This window comes from Lissotriton vulgaris, chromosome 11 (assembly GCF_964263255.1).
Source record: "Lissotriton vulgaris chromosome 11, aLisVul1.2, whole genome shotgun sequence".
In the NCBI taxonomy this organism is placed as follows: domain Eukaryota; kingdom Metazoa; phylum Chordata; class Amphibia; order Caudata; family Salamandridae; genus Lissotriton; species Lissotriton vulgaris.
Window position 1 is genome coordinate 739,474,161 of NC_141699.1, and position 24,862 is coordinate 739,499,022.

A 24,862-nucleotide genomic window follows, 5' to 3' on the forward strand; every position below is an offset into this window, starting at 1 on the left:
TCACACACACTGCACTGTTACACACAAACTGCACTGTGAGACACCCACTGCACTGCCTCTCACACACACTGCGCTGCATCACACACACTGCCCTGCTACACACTACATTGCCTCACACACACACTGTGCTGCCTCACACATGAACTGCACTGCCTCACACACGCACTGCCTCACACACTGCGCTGCCACTCACACACTGCGCTGCCACGCACACACTGCCTCACACACACACACATGCTACCTCACACACACACACTGCGCTGCCTCACACACACACACTGCCTCACACACACGCTGCCTCACACACACACAATGTGCTGCCTCACACACACACACACACACTGTGCTGCCTCACACACACACTGCGCTGCCTCACACACTGCCCTGCCTCACACACACTGCACTGCCACAGAATTACACAGCTCTCAATGCAACATACACTCCAAATACCACTCAGTGCCACATAATTATATGCCACATAATTACACTGCACTCAATGCAACATACACTCCAAACAATACGACTCAGTGCCACAAAATTACATCCTACATAATTACACTGCACTCAATGCAACATACACTCCAAATACCACTCAGTGCCACATAATTACACGCCGCATAATTACACTGCACTCAATGCAACATACACTCCAAACAATACGACTCAGTGCCACAAAATTACACACAACACAATTACACTCTACTGAATACAACATACACTCCACACTATATCACTCAATGCCACATAATTACATGCTACATAATTACACTGCACTCAATGCAACATTCACTCCAAATCCCACTCAGTGCCACATAAGTACACTCTACTGAATGCAACGCACACTCCACACAATACCACTCAGTGCCACATAATATGCTACATAATTACACTGCACTCAATGCAACATACACTCCAAATACCACTCAGTGCCACATAATTACTCTACTGAATACAACATACACTCCCCATATCACCACTCAGTGCCACATAATTACACCCCATATAATTACTCTTCTCAATGCAACGTAAATACACTCCACATAATACCACTCAGTGCCGTATGCACTACTCAATGCAACATAGATAGATAGAGTGTATTTATCACACTCACTCTATCGCCATCACTCTATCTATCTATTGCCATCACTCTATCTATCTATCGCTTCACCAAAGCATCACTCAGCACCACCACAGCATCACTCATGGGAAATACAACTCACTAGGCCCTACCACAGCATCAATAAACGCCACAGCATCACTCGTCGCCACCACAACATCACTCAGCGCCACCACAGCATCAATCTGTGCAACCATTCAACAACTGGTTCAAATATGTTCTCTCAATGTTTCAAGCTTTACAAATGTCACAAAAAGTACAATTACCATATTCTTCACAATTTTTGTTTACAAAAGTTTAAGCTACTGCTATTATAAATTACAATAACTTTTATTTCAGTATTAATTATTAAAAACTGTAAAAGCCATTGTTATTTGAAATATCAATACATCTAAGTCACGTAAATGCAACACATATTGCATTACAAATGCTATAGGTGTCACATTTGCAACAGTTAAAACTATTGGCATTGTAAATGACAAAGCAATTAAGTTTGCTATTTTCAAAACCAACACATAAATAAAAAATGTGTCATTTACAATACCAATAGCTCAAACTTTCCTAATGCGAGATCTATTGCATTGCAAATGCTTGTTTGTTCTTGTTCTAGGCTTTTGCTCTTTAGACTGTTGGAGTGTGCAGTTTTGTTACGGGTGGTTCTGCTGTTTGTGTAGTTGCATGTGTTTGGTAAGAGACCTTTTTTCTACTATTTCAATGAAAATGTGTTTTTTGCAAAGTGTGTAATAATACCAGTATGTTCTGTTTCTGTTTTTTGTGATTGTAAAACATGTTTTGCATTAGTGCTTTTTTCTTCTTTCTAGTGGGATATCGTATTTGCTGTGTCTTTGCATAGTTGGTGCTGGTGAGTGTGGCAGTATTTTGTAAGTGAAGTGTATAGTTATTCAGTTTATAGATCTTTGTGATAAAGGCTTACATTTTTTTACCTACTTTGCACAGTGTTGGTTGTTGAGTTGTTTGTGCAGTCTCCTTTCTTAGTGAGGATAATGGCTAGCCGTCGGATTACCGCTCAGCAAGTTGTTGGAATGCTTTTTGATTCTTCCTCTGACCATGGTGCTGAGACTGACTCTGATTCTGAGGCAGAGGTGGGAGGTGAAGATTCTGGTAGTGAGTTTTCTCTCCCCATGTCATCGTCTGATGATGAAGATACTCTGAGTGCTGATGAAGCTACTTTTGGTGTGGATGAAGTGTCTGTGTTAGAGGAGGACATTGCTGTGCCGGTAGTGCGGCAAGAGGCATCTGGGCTGCAGCCTGGGGCTGCTAGACTTCCAGTTGGTGTAGTGAGACAAGAGGCAGCTGGGCGGCAGCCTGAGGCTGCAAGACTTGTTGTTGAAAGTTCTGACCTCTGGGTTGCCCCAGGCATGGTGCAGCCGGCATTGCCTGAATTTACTGGTGTTCCAGGGTGTAGGGTGAACACTGAAAACTTTTTGCCAATTGATTTTTTCAAGTTGTTTATGGACGATGTGTTTTTGGCAGAGATTGTAGAGCAGACTAATTTGTATGCAGAACAGTTTTTGAGGGAGAACAGTGCCAGCCTTAAGCCCCATGCTAGAGTTACCCGGTGGACTCCCACAAATTTGGAGGAGATGAAAAAGTTTTTGGGTTTAACTTTTTTGATGGGCTTGCTAAGGAAACGATCAATTGCTTCATATTGGTCTACTAGTCCCTTGATGGCAACAGCTATATTTCCGGCAGTCATGAGTCGTGATAGGTATTTGCTTCTGCTTCGGATGATGCATTTTGTTGACAATGGTTTAGCTTTGCCACGAGATCACCCTGATTGTGACCGTCTTTTCAAGATTCGGCCTGTCATTGATCATTTTGTTGATCGATTTCCTGAGATCTTTGCTCCTGGTAAAGAAATTGCAGTGGATGAGTCTTTGGTGTTGTTCAAGGGCCGCTTGGTATTTAGGCAATACATTCCTAGTAAGAGGGCACGCTATGGAATTAAGCTTTATATGTGAAAGTCGTACTGGATATGTCTCTAATCTGAGGGTGTACACCGGTAAGGAATCCCGGATTAACCCCCCTGGTTGTCGGTCGACTTTTGGAGTGACTAAGAAAACTGTGTGGTAACTTGGTAGAGGATTTTTTAACAAAGGCTATCATTTATATGTAGATAACTTCTACACTGGTGTGCGGTTGTTCAGGGAATTGGCCAAAGTGGACACTGTTGCTTTTCGTACAATCCGCTCTAACCGTAAAGGTTTCCCAAAATAACTTGTTTGTCAAAAGCTTGCTTGGGGACAGTGCAGTGCATTGTGTTGTGAGGAGCTTCTAGCTGTGAAGTTTTCAGACAGGAGAGATGTCTACATGTTGACTTCCATACATGATGAAAGCACTGAACCGGTGACTGTTTGGGGTCAGGTTGCAGAAGCGCGCAAACGTGTGTGCATTTTAGACTATATTAGGCACATGGGTGGTATTGACAGAGGAGATCAGAGGTTGGAACCGTATGCTGATCTCCGTAAGGCTTACATTTGGTACAAGAAGTTGGCTATCCATCTTTTCCACTTGGCAACCTTTAATGCTTTTGTTGTGTTCAAGCAATCTTGTCCTCAGTCAAAGAATGACTTTTGTAAAGTTTCAGGAGTCTGTAATAGGCAGCCTTGTTTTAGTGGAACAGGCAAGTGTTCCTAGAGTTGGAGTGGTGGAGGATGTTGCCAGATTGAAAGATCGCCACTTTCCTGATCAAATTCCTCCTACAACCTCAAAAGACTTTCCCAGTCGGAGATGTAGAGTCTGTTGGCGAAGAGGTTTGCTGAAGGAGGTTTGTATGTACTGCCCTGACTGTCCTTCTAACCCTGGGCTGTGTGTACCTGCTTGTTTTAGAATGTACAACACGCAAAAGAATTTCTCGGAGCATCCATGAGTGGTAAAGTGAACTTGCTGGTCTCTATTCTTTAAAACTTATTGTTCAGTTTCAAAGTTGGTATTTGTTTAGTGTATTGGCCTGGTGGTGTGTTTGGATTGGTGCTTGGCTGGTGGTGTGCCTGGACTGGTGCTTGGCTGGCAGTGTGTGCGCAGTGGTGCTTTCCTGGCAGTGTGTGTGGACTGGTGCTTGCCTGGAGGTGTGCATGGTTTGGTGTTTTGTTGGTGGTGTGCATTGTCTTGTGCTTGCCTGGTGTTGTGTTTGGATTGGTGGCGTGCCTGGACTGGTGCTTGGCGGGCGGTGTCTGTGGACTGGTGCTTGGCGGGCGGTGTCTGTGGACTGGTGCTTTCCTGGTGGTGTGTGTGTGGACTGGTGCTTGGCAGGCGGTGTGCGTGGTCTGGTGCTTGACTGGCGGTGTGTGTGGTCTGGTGCTTGGCTGGTGGTGTGCGTGGACTGGTGCTTGGCTGGCGGTGTGAGGGAAGTGACTTAATGCTGGTTACTACACACAGTGCTAGTTGAGCGCCACTCCATGTAATCCATGAGTTTGTGTAGTTGCTGTGTCAGGAATGTGGACGTGTGAAAGTGATGGGCCCTTGATTGGCGTTGTCTGCTGGTGGAAGTGTAGTAATGTGATGGGTCCGCGGCTGGTGGTGTGAATGTTTTTTATGTGTCACATGTATGAAAGGTGTATGAATGGCCTATAAAGAGGTTGGTGCCTTGTCGTGGCTTTACAGCTCACGTGCTGTGAGTCAATGGTTCAGTTTCTTGTCCTTTCCATTAATAACAGTGTATTTCATTTTTTGTGAAATCACTCACTAATACAATGGTATATACTGAACCATCACTCACCCTCGTGCCAAATCCAACCAGTATGTGTGTGTGTTTGAAAACTTGATGTCTGTGTATTTTTTTTTTTTTTTTAAGTAGGACACACCTTGTCACTTTTTTTGTAAATGTTGTGATGTGTTGCTTAGGTGCCTGGTGTTATGAATGGTGTTCTGTGTGTCAGGTATGAAAGGTGTGTGAATGGCCTGTAAAGCGGCTGATGCCTTGAAATGGCATTAAAGCTCACGAGCTGCAAGTCATTGGTTGTTTTTTTGTCCATGTAATTGACAGTGCATTTCATTTTGGTGAAATCTCTTGTTAAAAAAATTATATATACTGAATCATCACTCGCCCTCGTGCCAAATCCAACCAGTATGTGTGTGTGTTTTAGGAATAGATGGCTGTGTAGGGATCTTTTTTTTTTAGTCTCTATGCCAAGGTGTACATTTTGCCTATGAATAACCTGCCAATTGCAGATATTGTTGAAAACCTATGGGACTACATGGTGATGTCTCTCTGGTGAAATCTAACAATTAATTTTATCCACAATATCCTGCAAAATTCACAATGTCCGTCATATTTTCCTTGCAATATTGCACCCAAATTGTCACGCTGTACAAGTAAACAACTAATTTTGTCAAAACTAATTGGTTTACCTAGGGGGGTCACATGGGTTTTTCATTCCTTCCTCGGTTGCCATCTAGGGAAACCTAGCAAACCCACACATTTTTGGAAAGTAGACACCGGGGGGCTTTCAAGGGGGTATGGCTTGTGTGGATACTCCAGCGTTCCTTTTCTCAGAATCCCTAGTAAACTTGAAATGTAGCAGAATTTTTTTTTTTCAAACATTTTTGTGTGTAAAAGTGTGGCATCACTGGGCTCACACAAATTTCCACCCACCCAGCGTTCCTCCAGGTCTCCCAAAAAAATGGTACCTCACTTGGCTGGGTCTGCCTAGTGCCTGCGACAGGAAACAGCGCAAAACGCAACGTGGGTGCACCTCAATTTCGCAGTGAAAACTGGCCTTTTTTTTGCCAAAGTGCCTACCTTTCGTTTTTGAACCCTAGCTCTGTCGGCACCTAGGGAAACCTAGAAAACTCACACATTTTTGGAAAGTAGACACCGGGGGGCTTTCAAGGGGGTATGGCTTGTGTGGATACTCCAGCGTTCCTTTTCTCAGAATCCGTAGTAAACTTGAAATGTAGCAGAATTTTTTTTTTCCAAACATTTTTGTGTGTAAAAGTGTGGCATCACTGGGCTCACACAAATTTCCACCCACCCAGCGTTCCCCCAGGTCTCCCAAAAAAATGGTACCTCACTTGGCTGGGTCTGCCTAGTGCCTGCGACAGGAAACAGCGCAAAACGCAACGTGGGTGCACCTCAATTTCGCAGTGAAAACTGGCCTTTTTTTTGCCAAAGTGCCTACCTTTCGTTTTTGAACCCTAGCTCTGTCGGCACCTAGGGAAACCTAACAAATCTATACATTTTTGAAAACTAGACACCCAGGGGAATTGGAAGTGGGGTGACTCAACTGCCTCCCACCAGATTCTGTTACCCAGAATCCCGTGCAAATCTAAAACATTGACAAAGAAAACGCATTTTACTCACATTTCTGGGATGGAAAGTTCTGGAATCTGCATGGATCAACACATTTCCACCCAACCAGTGTTCCCCCAGGTCTCCCAAAAAAATGGTACCTCACTTGCCTAGGTCTGCCTAGTGCCTGCCACAGGAAACAGCGCAAAACGCAACGTGGTCGCACCTCAATTTCGCAGTGAAAACTGGTCCTTTTTTGCCAAAGTGCCTACTTTTTGTTTTTGAACCCTAGCTCTGGCGGCACCTAGGGAAACCGAGCAAACCTATACATTTTTTAAAACTAGACACCCAGGGTAACTCAGGATGGGGTGACTTCTCTGCCTCCCACCAGGTTCTGTTACCCAGAATCCCTTGAAAAGGTAAAAAAATTGACAAAATAAACGCATTTTCCTCACATTTCTGTGGTGGAAAGTTCTGGAATCTGCGTGGATCAACAAATTTTCACCCACCCATCGTTCCACGAGGTCTCCCGAAAAAAATGGTACCTCACTTGCGTGGGTAGGCATAGTGGCTGCAACAGGAAAAGTCCCAAATCGTACGGTGGAGACTTAAAAATGACCTTTTGCAAACTACCTTGTTTTTGGGGGGGCACCTGAGTTTTTGGCCCGGGGCTCAGCGGAAATCTTCAGAAACTACCAAACCCAAACAGTTCTGAAAACTAGACACCCGGAGGAGTTCAGGGAGGTATGGCATGCGTGGGTCCCTCAACGTTTTCCTACCCAGAATTCCCTGCAAACCTCAAAATTAGGTTAAAAAAAACACTTTTCCATACATTTTTGCGTGGGATCTCTGTGCCGGCACAAATGTCCTACCACCCAGCATTCCCCATGTTCTCCCGAGTAAAATGATACCTCACTTGTGTGGGTGGGCCAAAGGCCTGTGACTAGGATGACCCCAAAACAGTAGATGTCTCTGTGCTTAATTTGTCAATCCTGAAAGCTACAATTTCTTAAAAATACATTTTTGGCCTGTTCTGCTTTGGCCCACCCACACAAGTGAGGTATCATTTTACTCGGGGGAACAAGGGGAACGCTGGGTGGTAGGACATTTGTGCCGGCACGGAGAGCCCACGCAAAAATGTATGGAAAAGTGTTTTTTTAACCTAATTTTAGGGTTTGCAGGGAATTCTGGGTAGGAAAACATTGGCGGACCCACGCATGCCATACCTCCCTGGACTCCTCAGGGTGTCTAGTTTTCAGAACTGTTTGGGTTTGGTAGTTTCCAAAGATGGCCGACGAACCCCGGGCCAAAAACTCAGGTGCTCGCCCCCCAAAAACAAGGTAGTTTTGCTAAAGGTAATATTTAAGTCTCCACTGTACGATTTGGGCCTTTTCCTGTTGCAGCCACTATGCCTACCCATGCAAGTGAGGTACCATTTTTATTGGGAGACCTGGGGGAACGCAGGGTGGGAGGAAATTTGTTGAACCACGCAGATTCCAGAACTTTCCACCACAGAAATGTGAGGAAAATGCATTTCTTTGGTCAATTTGTTTGCTTTGCAAGGGATTCTGGGTAAGAGAACCTAGTGGGAGGCAGTCTAGTCACCCCATCCTGAATTCCCCTGGGTGTCTAGTTTTCAAAAATGTATAGGTTTGCTACGTTTCCCTAGGTGCCGGCAGAGCTAGGGTGCAAAAACTACAGCTAGGCACTTTGCCATAAAAGGGTCAATTTTAACTGCAAACTTGAGGTGTGACCACGTTGCATTTTGCGCCGTTTCCTGTTGCAGGCACAAGGCTGACCCACACAAGTGAGGTACCGTTTTTATCGGGAGACTTGGGGTAATTCAGATTTGTAAATCAACTGTTCTTACCTATTGAGTTTTTATGCATTTCTCCCTTCCTAATGAAAGACATTGTGTAAAAAAAATCATTTTGTAAAATGACCAATAATTCTCATGCTAGTATGAGTATTCCCAATTTTGAAAATGTGCAAATATATACTTTTTCTAAACTCTATAACTTGTACCCAATTCATAAATACATAGGTGTCTTTCATACCAATTTTTCCATGTATACATTTTCCAAGAATAAGTGCTCTATACCCGATAAATAATAAAATACCATTGCAAGTTGCTGCTCAGTTTTTTGCTCTGGGTTCGTCGGGTTCTTGGTGAAACTACAAGTCCTATATATCCACACAACTAAGAAGGTTAAACGGATGTAACGGTATATTGCTTTAAAAGAGCTGTCAAAATTACAAGAAGTTACAGGTGAAAACGTGGAGACAAAAGGCTGTTTTTTTCAACTAATTTTCAATTATTCCAATATTTATCTGTTAGTTTCTATGGAGAAACCTTCATGGATTTAGACAAATGACCCTTTTCTGAATTCTGAATTTTGTCTAATTTTTGAAAATGTATAGCTTTCCAGGATAAATTATTGCTTTCAAACTCATTTCTACCATTACCTGGAAGGAGGTTAAAAGCTCTAAAAATAGCAAAAATAGGCTATGGCCCAGAAAAATGCCAAAACTGTGTGAAAAATGTTGGTTCTCTGACAAAAGACTGTCATTCCCTAAAAGCTGAGAAAATGGAGATTTCAGCCCCACAGACCCTTTTTTGATAACATTTGCAGGGAAAAACCCAGAGGCTTTCATTTGCAGCCCGTTTTTCCAATTTTTCAGAAAAAAACTAACATTTTACTGTATTTTGCTTAATTTCTGGTACCCCTCCAAGGGAATCCACAAACCCTGGGCACCTTTGGAATCCACATGATGTTGGAAGAAAAGGACGCAAATTTGGCGTGGATACCTTATGCGGTCAAAAAGTTACAGGGGCCTAAGCGCGCACTACTCCAAATCGCCAAAAAAAGGCTTAGCACAGGAGGGGAAAAGGTCTAGCAGCGAAGGGGTTAAGTAGCCCTTGCCGGTGGTGAGGGAGGGGCTGGAACTCATGCTGGCTGCCCTTCTGTCTCCTGGGGCGAGAAGTCCACAACAAGATGCTCCCGTTGGCCTCACCAAGCAGGTATTATAATCATAGATTTGAAGCTATGATGTCTTTTATCTGCAATAAAAAGAATCTTCCTCTTGGAGAAGTTGTGGATTTCTTTTGGAGAAAGGAGTATCAAGCTAGAGGTGCTCCTCATATACACATGCTGTTATGGATTAAGGATGCCCTCAAATTTGGAACAAATGCGGATGATACTTTTTTGAGTTTCATTAAACAATATGCACATGTGCTGTACCCAAAAACACAGAAGAAAACAACTTAAGAGCACAAGTGTTACAATTCCAAAGCCACTGATCTGGAAAATACTGTCGACTAAAGTACAAATCTAAGGATAAGTTCTACACCAAATGTCGTTTTGCATTTCCATGTCCTGTATTATCCAAAGGAAGAGGGAACAGTTTTAAGTCATCTTTGCGACATACCATCATAAGAAAGTCTCCAAAAAATACCTACAACTTAAGAAATGAAGAGTCCAAATACATAAATGAATACAACCCAGTTATTTTGTCCATGTGGAATGCTAACATGGATTTTTGTTATGTTGCGGACAATTCCATTGCTGTTGCTAGATATGTAACGTCCTATATAACAAAATCAGAAAAGACAGAATTGAAAGAAATGTGGGAAGAGATTTCTCACTAGAATAGGCTAAGTAAAAAATTATACAGTTTCAGTTTGAAGATGTTATCCCATCGAGAAATCGGAGCATATGAATGCTCAGATCGGTTATCATCTGCAAGTCTACACTCCAAATCTAGAAGGCTCATTTGGGTGAGTCTAGACAAGAAATGAAGTATTCAGAAGAAAAAGATCCAGAAAGTACAGATATTTTAAAAAACGAATATGTTGGACACATATTACCCAAACAGAAGTCATCATCTTGAAAACATGTTTTTCTATGAAGTGCTGCATAACTACACTTTTAAACGGAATACTACAGAGAACATCAATGATGGAAAATATGGAGTCATTGGTTCCGAAGGATGTTTGGTGAAACAAACAAAAGGAAATTTGATAAATCACAGAAAGCTGAGTTGCGACACTGATGATAAAAGAGAATTTTACTATTTAGCCCTTTTACAACTATTCAAACCATGGCGTTCAGAACTGGAATTACTTGGAGATTTCCAGAGCCATGAAGATTCCTTTAATGCTTGTAAAGATAGCATACAATGCAGTGCTTTTGCAAACTATGTGAAAATGTTGAACGATGAAATTGATCAAGAACTACAATTGCAGCTGAGATTGCTAGATACAGTTCTCAAGACAGTCAAAGTTCTGCTGTGCTAAGTCAAGATCCACTAGGACATGGGTACTCACAAACTTTCTATCGGGGGCCAAATTTACAATGTGGTTTGTGCCCAAGGGCTGCACTGGTGGGGGCGGGGTAAGTGTGGAAGGGGCGGGGCTATAGCAACAACAAAAAACTATGACCATGAGGTTGATCACAGGTCCCTGCAGTGGACGCCTACGTCCACTGAGCCACAAGACCCGGCATACACACATCTCTCTCTCTCTGTCTCCCTCCCTCTCTTTCTCCCTCTCCCTACTTCTCTCTCCCTCTCTTTCCCTCTCTTTCCCTCTCTCCCTCTGTCTCTCTGTCTCCCTCTGTCTCTGTCTCCCTCTGTCTCTGTCTCTGTCTCTCACTTACTCTCACTCCCTCTCTCCGTCTCTCCCTCTGTCTCAATCACTCTGACTGTCTCACTCCCTCTCTTCCTCTGTTTCACTCACTCTGACTGTCTCACTCTCGCTATCTCTGTCTCCCTCTCTCTCTCTCCCTTTCCCTCTCCCTCACACTATTTCCCTCTTCCTCACTCTATTTCCCTCTCCCTCACTCTATTTCCCTCTCCCTCACTCTATATCCCTCTCCCTCACTCTGTCTCCCTCTCTCTCCTTCCTTCTCCCTCATTCCCTCTGTCTCCCTCTCTCTCCTTCCCTCTCCCTCATTCCCTCTGTCTCCCTCTCTCTTCTTCCCTCTCCCTCACTCTGAGGTCTCCCTCACTCTGAGGTCTCCCTCTGTCTCCCTCACTCTGAGGTCTCCCTCTCTCTCCTTCCCTCCCCCTCACTCTGAGGTCTCCTTCTCTCTGAGGTCTCCCTCTCTCTCCTTCCCTCTGCCTTACTCTGAGGTCTCCCTCACTCTGTCCCCCTCTCTCTGTCTCCCTCTCTGTCTCCATCTCTCTCGCACCCTCGGTCTCCCTCTCCCTCCCTCTGTCTCCCTCTCTCTCCCTCGGTCTCTGTCTCTCTCTCTCTCCCTTTCCCTTCCACCCTTGCTCTCCCTGCCTTTCCCTCCCTCCTTCTCACTCTCCCTCCTTCTCCCTCCCTTTCCCTCCCTCGCTCTCCCTCTGTCTCCCTCCCTTTCCCTCCCTCCCTCTCCCTCGCTCTCCCTCCCTCTCTCGCTCTCCCTCACCCTCTTACCCCCTCCCTTTACCTCCCACTCCCTCCCTCTGTCTCCCTCTCCCCCTCCCTCCCTCATTTGCACTCCCTCCCTCCCTTTCCCTCCCTCCCTCACTCTCCCTCTGTCTCCCTCCCTTTTCCTCCCTCTCCATCCCTTTCCCTCCCTTTGTCTCCCTCCCTCTGTCGGTCTTCCTTTCCCTCCCTCCCTCCCTCTCTCTCCCTCCCCCTCCCTCACTCTCCCTCACTCTCCGTCCCTCTCCCTCCCTTTCCCTCTGTCTCCCTCCCTCCTTCCCCCTCGCTATGTCTCCCTCTCCCTCCCTCCCTCCCTCTGTCTGCCTCCCTTTCCCTCCCTCTGTCTCCCTCTCCCTCCCTTTCCCTCCCTCTGTCTGCCTCCCTTTTCCTTCTTCATTCTCCCTCCCTCACCCTCCCTTTCCCTCCCTCCCTCGCTCTCCCTCCCTTGCTTTCCCTCCCTTTCCCTCCCTCCCTCGCTCTCCTACCCTCTCTCTCCCTTTCCCTCCCTCTCTCCCTCTGTCTCACTCCCTATGTCTGCCTCCCTTTCCCTCCCTCCCCCTCCCTCGTTCTCCCTCCCTCTCCCTCCCTTTCCCTCCCTCTTTCACTCTTTCCCTCCCTCTGTCTCCCATTCCCTCCCTCTGTCACCTTCCGTCTGCCTCCCTTTCTCTCCCTCTCTTTCCCTCCCTTGCTTTCCCTTCTTCCCACGCTCTCCCTCCCTCCCTCTGTCTCCCCCCTCTGTCTGCCTCCCTTTCCCTCCCTCCCTCGCTCTCCCTCCTTCCCTCTCCCTCCCTTCCCCTCCCTCACTCTCTCTCCCTTTCCCTCCCTCTCCCTCCCTCTACCTCCCTTTCCCTCCCTCTCCCTCCCTTTCCCTCCCTCTCACTTTACCTATGTCTCCCTCTCCCTCCCTTTCCCTCCCTCTGTCTGCCTCTCTTTCCCTCCCTCTCCATACCTTTCCCTCGCTCCCTCACTTTCCCTCCCTCCCTCTACCTATCTCTCTCTCCCTCCCTTTCCTACTTCCCTCTCTCTCCCTTTCTATCCTTCTCACTCTCCCTCCTTCTGTCTCACTCTCCCTCCCTCCCTCTCTTTTCCCTCCCTCCGTCTCCCTCCCTTTCTCCACCTCCCTCTGTCACCTCACCCTGCCTGTGTGTGCCCAGGCTGTGACAGCTTCCAGGCGCACACACACAGCCGCACCCAAGCACTTCACAGGTCTTTAAAAGACCATTGGCATATAAATGAGGCTTTGTTCACCACTCAGCGACCCTGCAGCCCCACTCTGACTATGGCGGTAATCACCCGGCCCCCACAGAGCAGCAGAGTCTCTGAGTCGCGCTCTGGTTAGAGACACTCTTTAAAAAATAAAAAAAATAAAACTCGGGTACGATGTCTGCAAGGACCGCGGGCCACCAGTGAAGGCTTGCCAGGCCGCCAGAGGCCCCTCGGGCCGTACTATGAGTACCCCTGCACTAGAACAACCAATTGTTGAAAATGTAGCAGCAATCGCCATGAATGAGGTGGAAACAGCAAAGCATCAAGCTCAAGAAGATGTAACAAACTTAGCAAACTTGGAAGAACAACTACATTTTGAACAGAAACAAATATATGAGCAAGTGACCAAGGATTATCTTCATGAAAAGAAAGAGTGCTCATGCACGTCATTTCAACCTATCCGACTGTACGTGAGTGGACAAGCTGGAACAAGAAGACTTTTTTTAATTACAATAATTACAAGTTATCTACAGAAAACAACTGCGTCGCATTCGTCTTGTGTTGTCACTGCTCCAACTGGGTTGGCAGCACACAACATTAAAGGAATTACTTTACATTGTTTACTAATGCTACCAGTAGAGCAGGAAAACAAATTGGAATACCACAAGCTATCTGGAGAAGCTTGTTGTTAAGTTTCAAGAGTCTTGAAGAAAATGAAACTTCTCATTATTGATGAGGTAAGCATGGTATCAAACTTAATGCTTGCCTTTGTGCATTTAAGAATGCAGCAAATTCTTAAAACAGAGTATGACGTGTTAGTTGGAGGAAAACACGTCATAGTTTTTAGAGATCTACTGCAACTGACTCCTGTAAAAGGACAACCATTATTTAAAACACTTGCGCATGAAGACACCAGAAAGTCTCTGGGTAATGTTGGAAACGTGAACATTTGGTCATATTTTGAATACAAAGAACTCATTACAAATATGCGACAGGCAAATGATGTTGATAATGGAACTATTCTCCAAGATAGAAGAATTGGACTATTGACTGAACATGGCAAACAAGTTTTGCAGACTTGATTACTTTCGAATTTGTTTCCAAATAAAAACGTAGTTCCTGAGAAAATATACATGAAAATTGCAGAAAACAAATTTATAATCTGCTTAATGCCAACACTGCGTGAGTGTTCTATATTCAACTAACAACTTTTGAAACTGGAAAATGAAGAAATAATACAAATGGAAGCCATTGATAAAATAGAACATGAAGGAATCACTATTATTTTAACAGAATAATTGAAGGCAAAATAGGATACTTTAGAAAAATCAATATCTAAAATTGCTGGTTTAGAAAAGAATCTACATGCATGTAGAAACTGTTGAGTCATTTTAAGGCCTAATTTGGACGTAGAAAAACGTTTAGTTAATGGAGCAATGGGCAAAGTTGTGGATTTTGTTAATCAACAAAATAAAGATGGGTTTGAATTCTTAAAAATTTAATTTGATCATATTGAAGAAGTTAAACAAATTGGCCGTTGTTCAGTTCGTTTTTTGCTTGTTAAAGATTTATATGTCCATAGAAAACAGTTTCCAGTTTCTCTGGCATATGCAGTGACTATTCATACATCTCAAAGTTTAAGTGTTGACAGTGCTTTGGTGAACATTGGAAATACTGCGTTTAAAGAGGGTATGACATATATTGCTTTGTTGCGAGTCAGAACATTATCTGGTTTGTTTTTGATTGATTTTAATGACACAAAGGTTACTGCAGATGCAAACTGTGTCAAAGAGTATAATAGGTTAAGAAGAACATGTACTCCCAATTTAGGTCAATATCCTGTGTTTGAAAAGTGTGTGGTTGTTTGAAAAAGAAGGTAGGAGAATATCTGTCCTGAAGGTGTAGAGAAGGGAAAAAAACAAGAAAAAGGACACTGTTGAAGAGATTGTTGGTTATCAGTTTGAAAATAGTTCTGGTATCAACTGCTATGCTAATGTAGTGGTCAGTGTTTTTTTTTCTTGAAGGTATGCAACAGAAAATTATGGAGAATCAGGCAAAAAAAATATGTTCCTTGTTGCATTCTGTTCTTGAAAAATTGAGAACTGATACAAGTAAAATACAAATTGTTTCTGATGTACGTAATATTTTGGATGTATGTTCTGGTTCTACACAATTTACACAAAATATCCAAAAAGATGCTCAGGAATTTCTAATGTATATGCTTATTGTATTGGAAAATGAAGGTGTAGAAATAGAAAATATTTTTGGCCTTTGTTATAAATGGGAACAATATTGTGAAAAATGTATGGATACATGTAGCACTAATGTGGACACTGAAAGATTTCTATATTTGACATTACCGGACTGTGTCTTTCAATAAATTAGTTAAAGCTTAAAATCAAAACATGGAGTGTAGCAATGCAAATCAGAAATGTTATCTTTATTTCTACAAAGATATGGACGATATATAATTTAATGATGCAACGTTGTACAGCTGATGAAAGAAAATTGAACACTTTAATAAAACATTTTGTAGCTAATCAACTATCAATATCAGGAAGGACTTTTGTGGCAGTAGTAATATTTTCCATGATGGTCCTTCCACAACATCTGGACATTACACTGCCTATCTAAAAAGTGACAAAAGCTGGACTCTTTGTAATGATGCTGAGTTGGTTTTCAAACAACATTTGCCTTACAAATTACCAAATTCCTAACTAATCTTTTTAAAGCCACAGTTTTAGGAAGATAATTCAGCCTCTGAGGAATTTATTATTATGATTTAATAGGATTACCATAGGACAACTTACATAAACATTACTGAAAAAATAAAATTTGGCCTCAAGGAAAGGTATTTCTTTGAATTATGGACTTTTTCTTGTACATTGTCTCAGTGTATATTTTTAACCAACAACATTTACAGTGTTTATAAATTTAAGTTATAACATTTTCTTAGCAGTAACCATTTTACATATGTGTGATTTGTATTAACCGGTATTTTACTGTGGATGAATTGTTGTTGTTCTTTTAAACAATGTAATTGATTGTTTGTTTTTTTGCCCGCTGTTATGTGATGAGTACGATTGACATCACTGCTTGTAGTGAAATTCAATGTATTCTGAGAACAGCTAAAAAGGCAAAGACATCACTTTGTAAAATGTTAAAATTATGCTGCGCTGTTAAAAATGTATTATTACATGTTATAACTATTTTTTCTTTTCATTTACAGATCTTAATTCTAAAATATGGAATTTACTATATTTTACATTATAAAAAACAACTGAATAAAGCGTGTAGCGTTTTTTAGTTGCATTACTGCTTAGGTAAGTTTAAGTAAGTCTTAAGATGCACAATGGGCTGTGTTTGCACACAGTTGAAAAAATGGAAGGTTGATGGACTAGATTTGTGCCAGAGAATTCCATTGCAGACAGGTATCAAATAGGATACTGCTTCAGAACACCTGTCTGCAAGTTACATGGTACAGTACACAATACAATGGTCCTGGTAATGTTAGAATTATAAGAAATAAAACTATTTAACTTAAGCACATCACTAAGTGTTTTTCCACATCTGACAGTAGGCCCCATCCCTTCTCTTCAGTCGTATATAAATACGTGCTATAAGTTTTGTAAAACATAAGTACTTATAAATGTATCTTGTTCTCTGTTAGTAGTACAGAAATTCACTCATATAATAAGAATTGGCATAGCCATTAACTCTCTTTCTTAATTACAAGTTGAGAAAAAGGCATTCTATATACCTTTTGTTTTCCATGTAAAGATAATCTCATCATACACAGCACTTTCCGTTGAAAAGGCGTTTTATAGGTTTTGCTGTGTATGTTTGCACAGAATAGTCATAGAACCAGACATATATCCAGTTTTATCAAAAATTATAAATCTGGCCATGTTTGTGAATGCTACACCATCCTCCAATTGGTGTAGCAAAGCACAACAAGGAGAATTGTTTTCACTTCTCCTCATTTTTTCACTTTCAAAATATGTTACAATGCACAGCATATATTGAAGGTGAAAAATGCCTTTTCAGATTGTTTTTGTGCAGAAAGGTGTCGCTTGCTGCACAAAAACAATCTCTGCATGACACGGACATCCTTGCACCATGGAGCAAGGGTGCATGTGTCACCACATGGCTGCAGTTTAAGCAGCTGTGCATAGGAAAGTACAGACCTGCAACCTATTTATGTACAAATGTTGCATCCCTGTGCTTTGGAAATATCACAGCATGCCGTAGCTAAATAGTTTACAGTGTCATGCTGCAGCATTTCCTTATAGTTCTGCACTTATGCATTCACCACACATCAAAAATGCATTATTTCAGTCAATTATACATCTAAACTTTCACACACTAGCATACACGTTTAGCTCTTTTTTTATCCAGAGTAGGTAGTTCTGAAAATAACTTTTTTTTTTGTATTTTTTGTTTGTGTGTTTTTTAATGATTTTTGTTGGTTTTTTTAAACAGGGAAACAGGAAAAACAGAACCTAAAACTATGAGGAGAAAAAAAACTAACAATGGTGGTTGTCGACAGCCCGACAAACAAGTTCCACTGATTGCTCACCATAAGCAATGAGACCTCCGCATGTTACACAATTCATCCTGACTTGTGCAAATTGGGGACGTATATCTGGTGGTGAACTAGAAGTTGATGGTGCTGTCCCAGATATGCTTGGTACAGCGGGTGGTGCAGGAGCATTTTGATGTAGCCTTCCCAATCTCCTCCATGCTAAATTGACTGGATGGCGTCTACAAATGCTTCTTCATACTTGCAGTCCCACACAAGTATTTTTTGTTGGGGTTTCCTCTAGAGAGGACCGCTTAGCAGATTTTGCATGTTACTTTGGTCGCATTGACCTTTTTTAGTCCAGCTGGGAATGAGAAAAACTTCCAAACAATAATTGAATATCTCTCTGGAGGGGGAGGTTCTGGAACAAATTCCTGAGTGGTAGACTCTTTCAGAATCAGATGAAGAAGGGGGATTTGTTGCCATTTTGAAAATTATGAGGTCAATCAGGTCTGCAATGAGCAAAAAACAGCAGTTATTCTCAGCAGGTCTTTCCCTAAGAAAAGGTCTAAGAAGAGTGATTGAAATGGGTGGGGTCCTTCAATACTTTGAATAGGAAGTCAAATGAACCAATAAAATCTCTTTTTTGTGGTCACATGGGGTACGCGTGGTGGCGCGCACCCAGCACGCACCCAATGCAACTTCGCGAAATTGCATTTAAAAGTAATGTACTTTTTTTGAAAGTTAAAGAATATTATTTGTATAATTACCTCAGATATTGTCTTGTCTTAATATTTACATTAATTATATATACAAAGTTTTTGAACATTAACATTTTTTGCGTGAGTGGCGCACCCATTGCGTCTGATATGCATATGACGTCACACGCTACCGCTCGATTATCACATTGCGTAATTAGTACATCTCGCGTATGTGCCAGAAGTCGCGTACAAGTTGCATAGCGCCCGCGTTGGAAAAGTTCTACTCGTCGCACACCCTACGCTGATCCTATACAGCAATCCTAAAATGGCAGACACGTTACGCGCAGTGAACAAGCAGGGTATGCTTTGGGTGCGCGACTCCCCAAAAAAAAGAAAAAAAAGAATTTAAGTATATTTTAAATTATATCAAATAACAAAAAAAATATATTTTTATTTTAACAAAAAAAGGTAGTTAAAAAATTATAACAATAATATAATATATATACAAATTTTCATTTAAAAAACCTTTGAAATTCACTAAAAAAACATAGGTTTCAGACATGTTGTAGTTCGGAATTAGCATTTAAAAAACCTTAGAAATTCACTAAAAAACCCATAGGCTTCAAACATGTTGTAGTTCGGAATTAGCATTTAAAAAACCTTAGAAATTCACTGAAAAAGCCATAGGTTTTAGGGGTGTTATAGTTATCTAGACATTTCATTCGAACAAAACCATTGACATTCATCCATTATAGTTAGTTGTACTAACTATAACTCGCCCGCCCGCAATACACTGATGATGATTTCACATATTACATCATTCATGACATGGTCAGTGACATCACTGATGACATCTCAAATGACATCATTGATGACATGATCCATGTGACAATCTGATACATCTCATCATACACTAGTATAACCTTTCAACGCTCTATAAAATATGGAGTACCATATTTGAAACAGTTGTCACACCAATACAAGTTTCTAAAAACCCACTCAGTCATTATTACATCTACACACACATCTAAATACTTACCTGCAGATTCACTCATTCATGCTAACATAGATCAATAGAACACTATTAAATAATCTTATACACCTACATTGACATTACACACCAGCACACATCATATTGACTTATGCAGTCATCCTACTCACTTATGCAAATAATTGATCATACTTACATTTACTCAGCTACATACTAATACAAACACCACTATAATTATTCATATAGTAACTCAGATAGTAACTCATACTTAGTGTGTTATAAAATCACTATGCCTGAATAAAGTTTTTGATACAGTCACTCATTCAATCACTGAGTCTAACGTATACTTATTTATATACAACTGTCACATACACTGCCTTTTATATTTCTAGTTTTTTGGACATGTATCATTGAGAAATATATTTACTCATCACCACACCCATAAAGACATTCACTCATCCAAACAACTGTTTCCACATACAGTCTTAACCTCATATACCTACTAAATCAACTGTTTACACATCTTTGGACAGTCACACACCTCCCACCCAACTACACACACATTCAATATCCCATACAAATACTCACTTAACTAATTAATAAGTAATATAGACTTTCAAATAGCTGGTAACCAACTTATGTAGTAGTTTAAGCAACAAGAGATAGAGTGATACAGCTATTCACACTGTTTAATCACTATCCTATATATTTAGAGAAACACTTTAAATTAGTCACTTAGACAGTCAATCACAATGCTACTAAATCCTCCATCCAGACACGTATACATCCACTCAGTCTTCAATGCACATTGCTATATATATAATACTTATTTAAATATCAAACCAAACCACATTCACTGAATAATATCAGTGATGTCATCAGCAATGTCATCAGTGATGTCACTGACCATTTCATGAATGATGTAATATGTGACATCATCAGCAGTGGATTATGGACGCTCGAGTTATAGTTAGTACAGCTAACTATAACAGAGGAATTTCAATGGTGTTGACATTTTAAAACTTTTTTAAATGAATACCTTCAAATTCACATCATAGTAGAAAACCTCAGTAGGACCCTTCAGTATGTGATCAGAACTAGTTCTTACATTTATGTTTTTCTTTTAGATCTTATTAGACCACCATGGCTACCTGATGAAGGGGTACCGCCAAAACGCGCGTAGACACAAATTATGTTAGCCATGACTACATTTCTCAATGTTCTAAAATAATATATGTGTTTAAAAATGGTTTTTTATTGTTCTTAGTCGATTTTTCTATACAAATCCATGTCTGTAATCAACAACATTATGTTTGATATGCACCAATATGCTGAATTAGGCAATTTATGAATGGATAAGTATGTGTGCATAGTATCAGTAACATTTATATAATCATTTTGAACTTATTACGTAGGCCAAAACTGGATTTGTATATCTATAAAAATTGTCATTAACATCGCATGTTTTCTTATTATTTAAACATATCAAATATCTATAAAAATATGTCTTACCAATACTTGGTTTATAAATATAAAAATAATAAAAATTATATCTTTGATACTTTCTCTTTTCTGGTCACACATTGTCTTTGATTATCGTAGGTCCACTTTTTACTCATTTCCTAAATGGTTTATTCTCACACATTACAGGACTCTTCCGCAAGGTAGAGATGAAAAATCTAGAGGCGATTCACCCCGCCATGCACAGCATACAACGACTATATAATTTGTTGCGATCTATATTTGTACTTGTTATGTTTTAAACTGGTGTGGCAAATATGTACATAAATAAATAACTAAATAAATGATCCTCCATTATTTCATCCTAAGTGTTGGTTTCTAGTTCAAAACCAAAAGTGTGTATGTTGTGGACAAAATAAGATTTCAACCTCCTCCCCACAAAGTACTCCATTATTCCTTTGCCTCCTGCTCTGCATTGGTCCCAGTACTGCACTTCAACATGGACTTCTCCTAACATCTCTCCATCTACTTTCCACTGCTTCCCCACCAATCCTCACTGTATGTTTTTAAAATAAAAATAAAAATTTTGAATACTTTTTGGAGGCCTGCCAGCTGAAAATTGCTAGTGGGATGACCCTTTCTCTTTGATGCACTTTCATGCATACATTTTTATTTTACTCTACTGCTCCAAGGTTACAATCTGCTTTCTTGGAATAGTAAACATTGTGGTAGATTTACTAAAACCTCCTGCAACAACTGAAGTTGATGTGTTGCACTGTGTGAGAGAACAGCACAGAGCCATACCAATCACTAGAGCTGGAGCGCTAGCGGCTGCCTAGAACTATGCCTGCACCTTAGTGCAAAGGTGTCTGTGTCATGTCTAGCATAGGTTTTGTTCTGGGACGGTAATCTTCCAATACAAAATACAATGTCTAGACAAACTTTGAAACTTTTCCCACTGTGAATGGGTGCTTTACTGTACATCACACACCCAAAGTTGAAAATGATAGAAGAGCTATAAACGCTTTGTGGGCTATTCACAAAAACTGCACTAGGTGGTACATTTAATAGTACTACAAAAGTACTACTAACGCTTCTGGATAAGATGGAGGCAGCGTAGGACTGTCTATGTGGAGCTCCTCACACATGCCAACCTCCCCTCAGCACAACAGAGGTGCCCCTGTCAGGACCCATTGCAGCAGCAGATCTTGGGTAATGAGCAGCACCAAAATACGTGTATTGGTCATCGCTCAGAGACTGATCCCAGAAAGAAAGATTCACATGTAAGACATAGCACTCCACGCTACTGAAAGTGTCTGCCTTGTTCACTGTTGTCTCTTCAAGCATGGTAAAAGCCCCCTGGAGGCTAAGTGAATACTAGAGGTGCCACTGAAGACCTGGCACATGGCAATAGATACTGTAATAAAATCTGCAAATTACGAGAATATAAAGAAGGGACTTTCTTTGCAATAAAGGTTGAGATGCTGTGGTAATGCCGCTCTTCCCCCAGGATTGATTTCTGTGTGCTGCTGAATGGTGTTGTCCGATGTTGGGAACCAAATGACAACTAGCGAAACTAAGGAAATGTGAGTGATAAGTGCACTGGCCCATGCAATGCCCCAATAAGGAACAACAGGTGGTTCCTATTGAGGTTTTTCTTTAATTTGCAAGCCAGATGGTGGATCTGCCCATATGCATGCACGAGAAATAAAAGCCTCTCAACTCACAAAGGCTGATCTTGAGCCTGACTACTGCAAATGAAAACAGACCTGAAAAAGATTTTTCAAGAGGGCCTGAGTAAACAGCTATTGAAAATAGGTCCAGATTTCAAAGACATCAAAAACAACCCACAACTAAAGGAGAAAGCCTAGATCAGCCAGAAAAGGTCATGCAAACTGTGGCAGACATGGAACAAACAGAGCAACCATATGCTACCTAGAAGTGTAGACAAGCTGGCTGTTGGCAAATGCAAAGACATAGAAAATAGGTCACACTGCAAAAATATAGGAATCCAAAACTTAAAAAGGTCACAGAGGTCAATATATGACCAAATGTAAAATGGCTCTGAGCAGCCAAGATGTGACCTAGCAAGTGGGAATAGAGAAAGCTCTTAGAATGTGAATGGAGAACCTCGGAAGGGAGATATTGTGGTCAAACTTTCCCACTTTCCCCAAAAAGAGTGAATTATGGCAATGTCACGCAAGATGAAGAAAATCGTGCATTGTAATAGAGAAGTGGTTCTATGCCAATATCTCTTTACAGAAATGTAGCAGAGACAGAGAATTTAGAAAGATCAGTACAAAACTGAACACAATACAAATTATTTATATTTGGCCCCTACCAGAGGTTGCAGTTTACTTGAAAATGGCTCGATAAGTTCATTAGAACACCTGCTGCAGTTTTTACCCAACTGGTACTGCAAGATGATAAAGAGGAGAGTAAATTTGAACTGTACCGCAATAAAATACAACTGTGCCCCAGAGGAAAATCAATGACAGGTGATGGGAAGATGCAATGTTCATGACTTAAACCAACTGTGACAAAGTAATGAAACCATCAACACAAGAGAAAGGAACTGTGGAGTCACACAGACATCACAAATTTGACGACTTAATAGGACGGAGCACGCAAGATGGCACGTAAGGTAGAGGTGAAAGGACTTGAAGAAGCTAGAGAAAAATGCAGTGGATGTTGAAGTACTAGGGGAACATAAAAGACATAAGATAAGTGCAATGCAAATGCCCAATAGAATGCATAAACAATCCATACATCCTACTGTTGACACAGTCCTACAATGTGTCCTAAGCTTTAACAAGGTGGGAGGGGGAGAAGATAGAGACAACATGATCAGACCCCCCCCCCCCTTGATTTTTTTTTGTTTGGAGGAAGATGGCGGCCGGCTAACACGCTCGGTCGGGAGCTCCGACCACCAGTCATGAAGAACGGAGTTTCTGCCTTCCCGTAAGCGTTTTCGGGATGCATCTGAGAGGTGTTTAAAAGTTTGGGCATAAGTGAGTTTAAAATTAAAGAGAGAGGTAAAACGCTTGAAAAACCGACCTTCAAGCAGAGAGGGCGCAGAGTATGCAGGACGGACGCCGACTGAATCCAGACCGGAGCTCACCTTGGGAGCTGATTTACCCACAGCAGAAGCAGCCGCCCTCATCTAACACCGGAGCCTGGGTGAGTGCGCGGAAAGCAACGTGGGACTGTCGGAGGGCGTTTCAGAGAGTCCCTTTCCAGTTCCGGGGGTTGAGCAGCAAGTTCGGCGGGGGAGGCTCGAGAGAGCAGTGCGGACAGAAAAACAGAGAAAACTGCAAACCGCGTGGTCTGAACAGCCAAAACAGTAATAGTATAAAAGATCACCTTCAAGAGACAGGAAAACTGAAAGGGAAGATCGTGAAGCCCACTATAAATATAGAGTTACAGAGGGAGAATTTAAAAAGTGCACAGCTAATGAGCCATAAAAAGAACACTTTACAGCAGGTGGTTGAGAGGGGGGTATTACTCATTGATCAACAACTTAACGGCAACCAGGAGAGCCTAGAAGCAAAAAAATCAAAGAATATTAACAGCCCAGAGTCTCCAGAGAATCCAAAAAACGCACCTAGTGGTGGGAAAAATAATCTGGAGAGAGTAACACCAGATTTAATCACAAGCTGTTGTAAAGAAGAAACAAGAGACAAGGCTATAATAAGTACCCCCGAAGATCCTGAAACAAGCATAGTAAAAACAGTAAAAACAGTAAACAAAATTCAAGATCTAGATGGAGCTGTGAAGTCTACCTACTGCTTAAGAAACCGCAAACTTGTGTCACAGTTTGAATCACAAAAAAAAAGTGTCTCTCCAAAAGTAACTAAACGAAAGCAGAGAGTATTTCCAAAGTTAGCAGAATTGTCAGAAAATGTTAAAATAAGATCTACAAAACCAAAGCTCTCCGCAAATCAAAGAATAAAAGTTACTCCTTCTCTACGATCGTATTTTAAAGTCCAACAATCTGTGCAAGTAAGAAGTGGACATTCCCCCGTACAGAGCGAGTCCATCGGGAGTGGTGAGGAGAATATAAAGACCGCCGAAAGAGAAAGACCAACCACCCGGCTAAACAAAACTCAGATTAATAAAACCCCAACTAACATACTCAAAATGGAGACCACAGTAACGCAAACTAAACCCACAGAAAGACCTACAGAACAAGAAAAAACA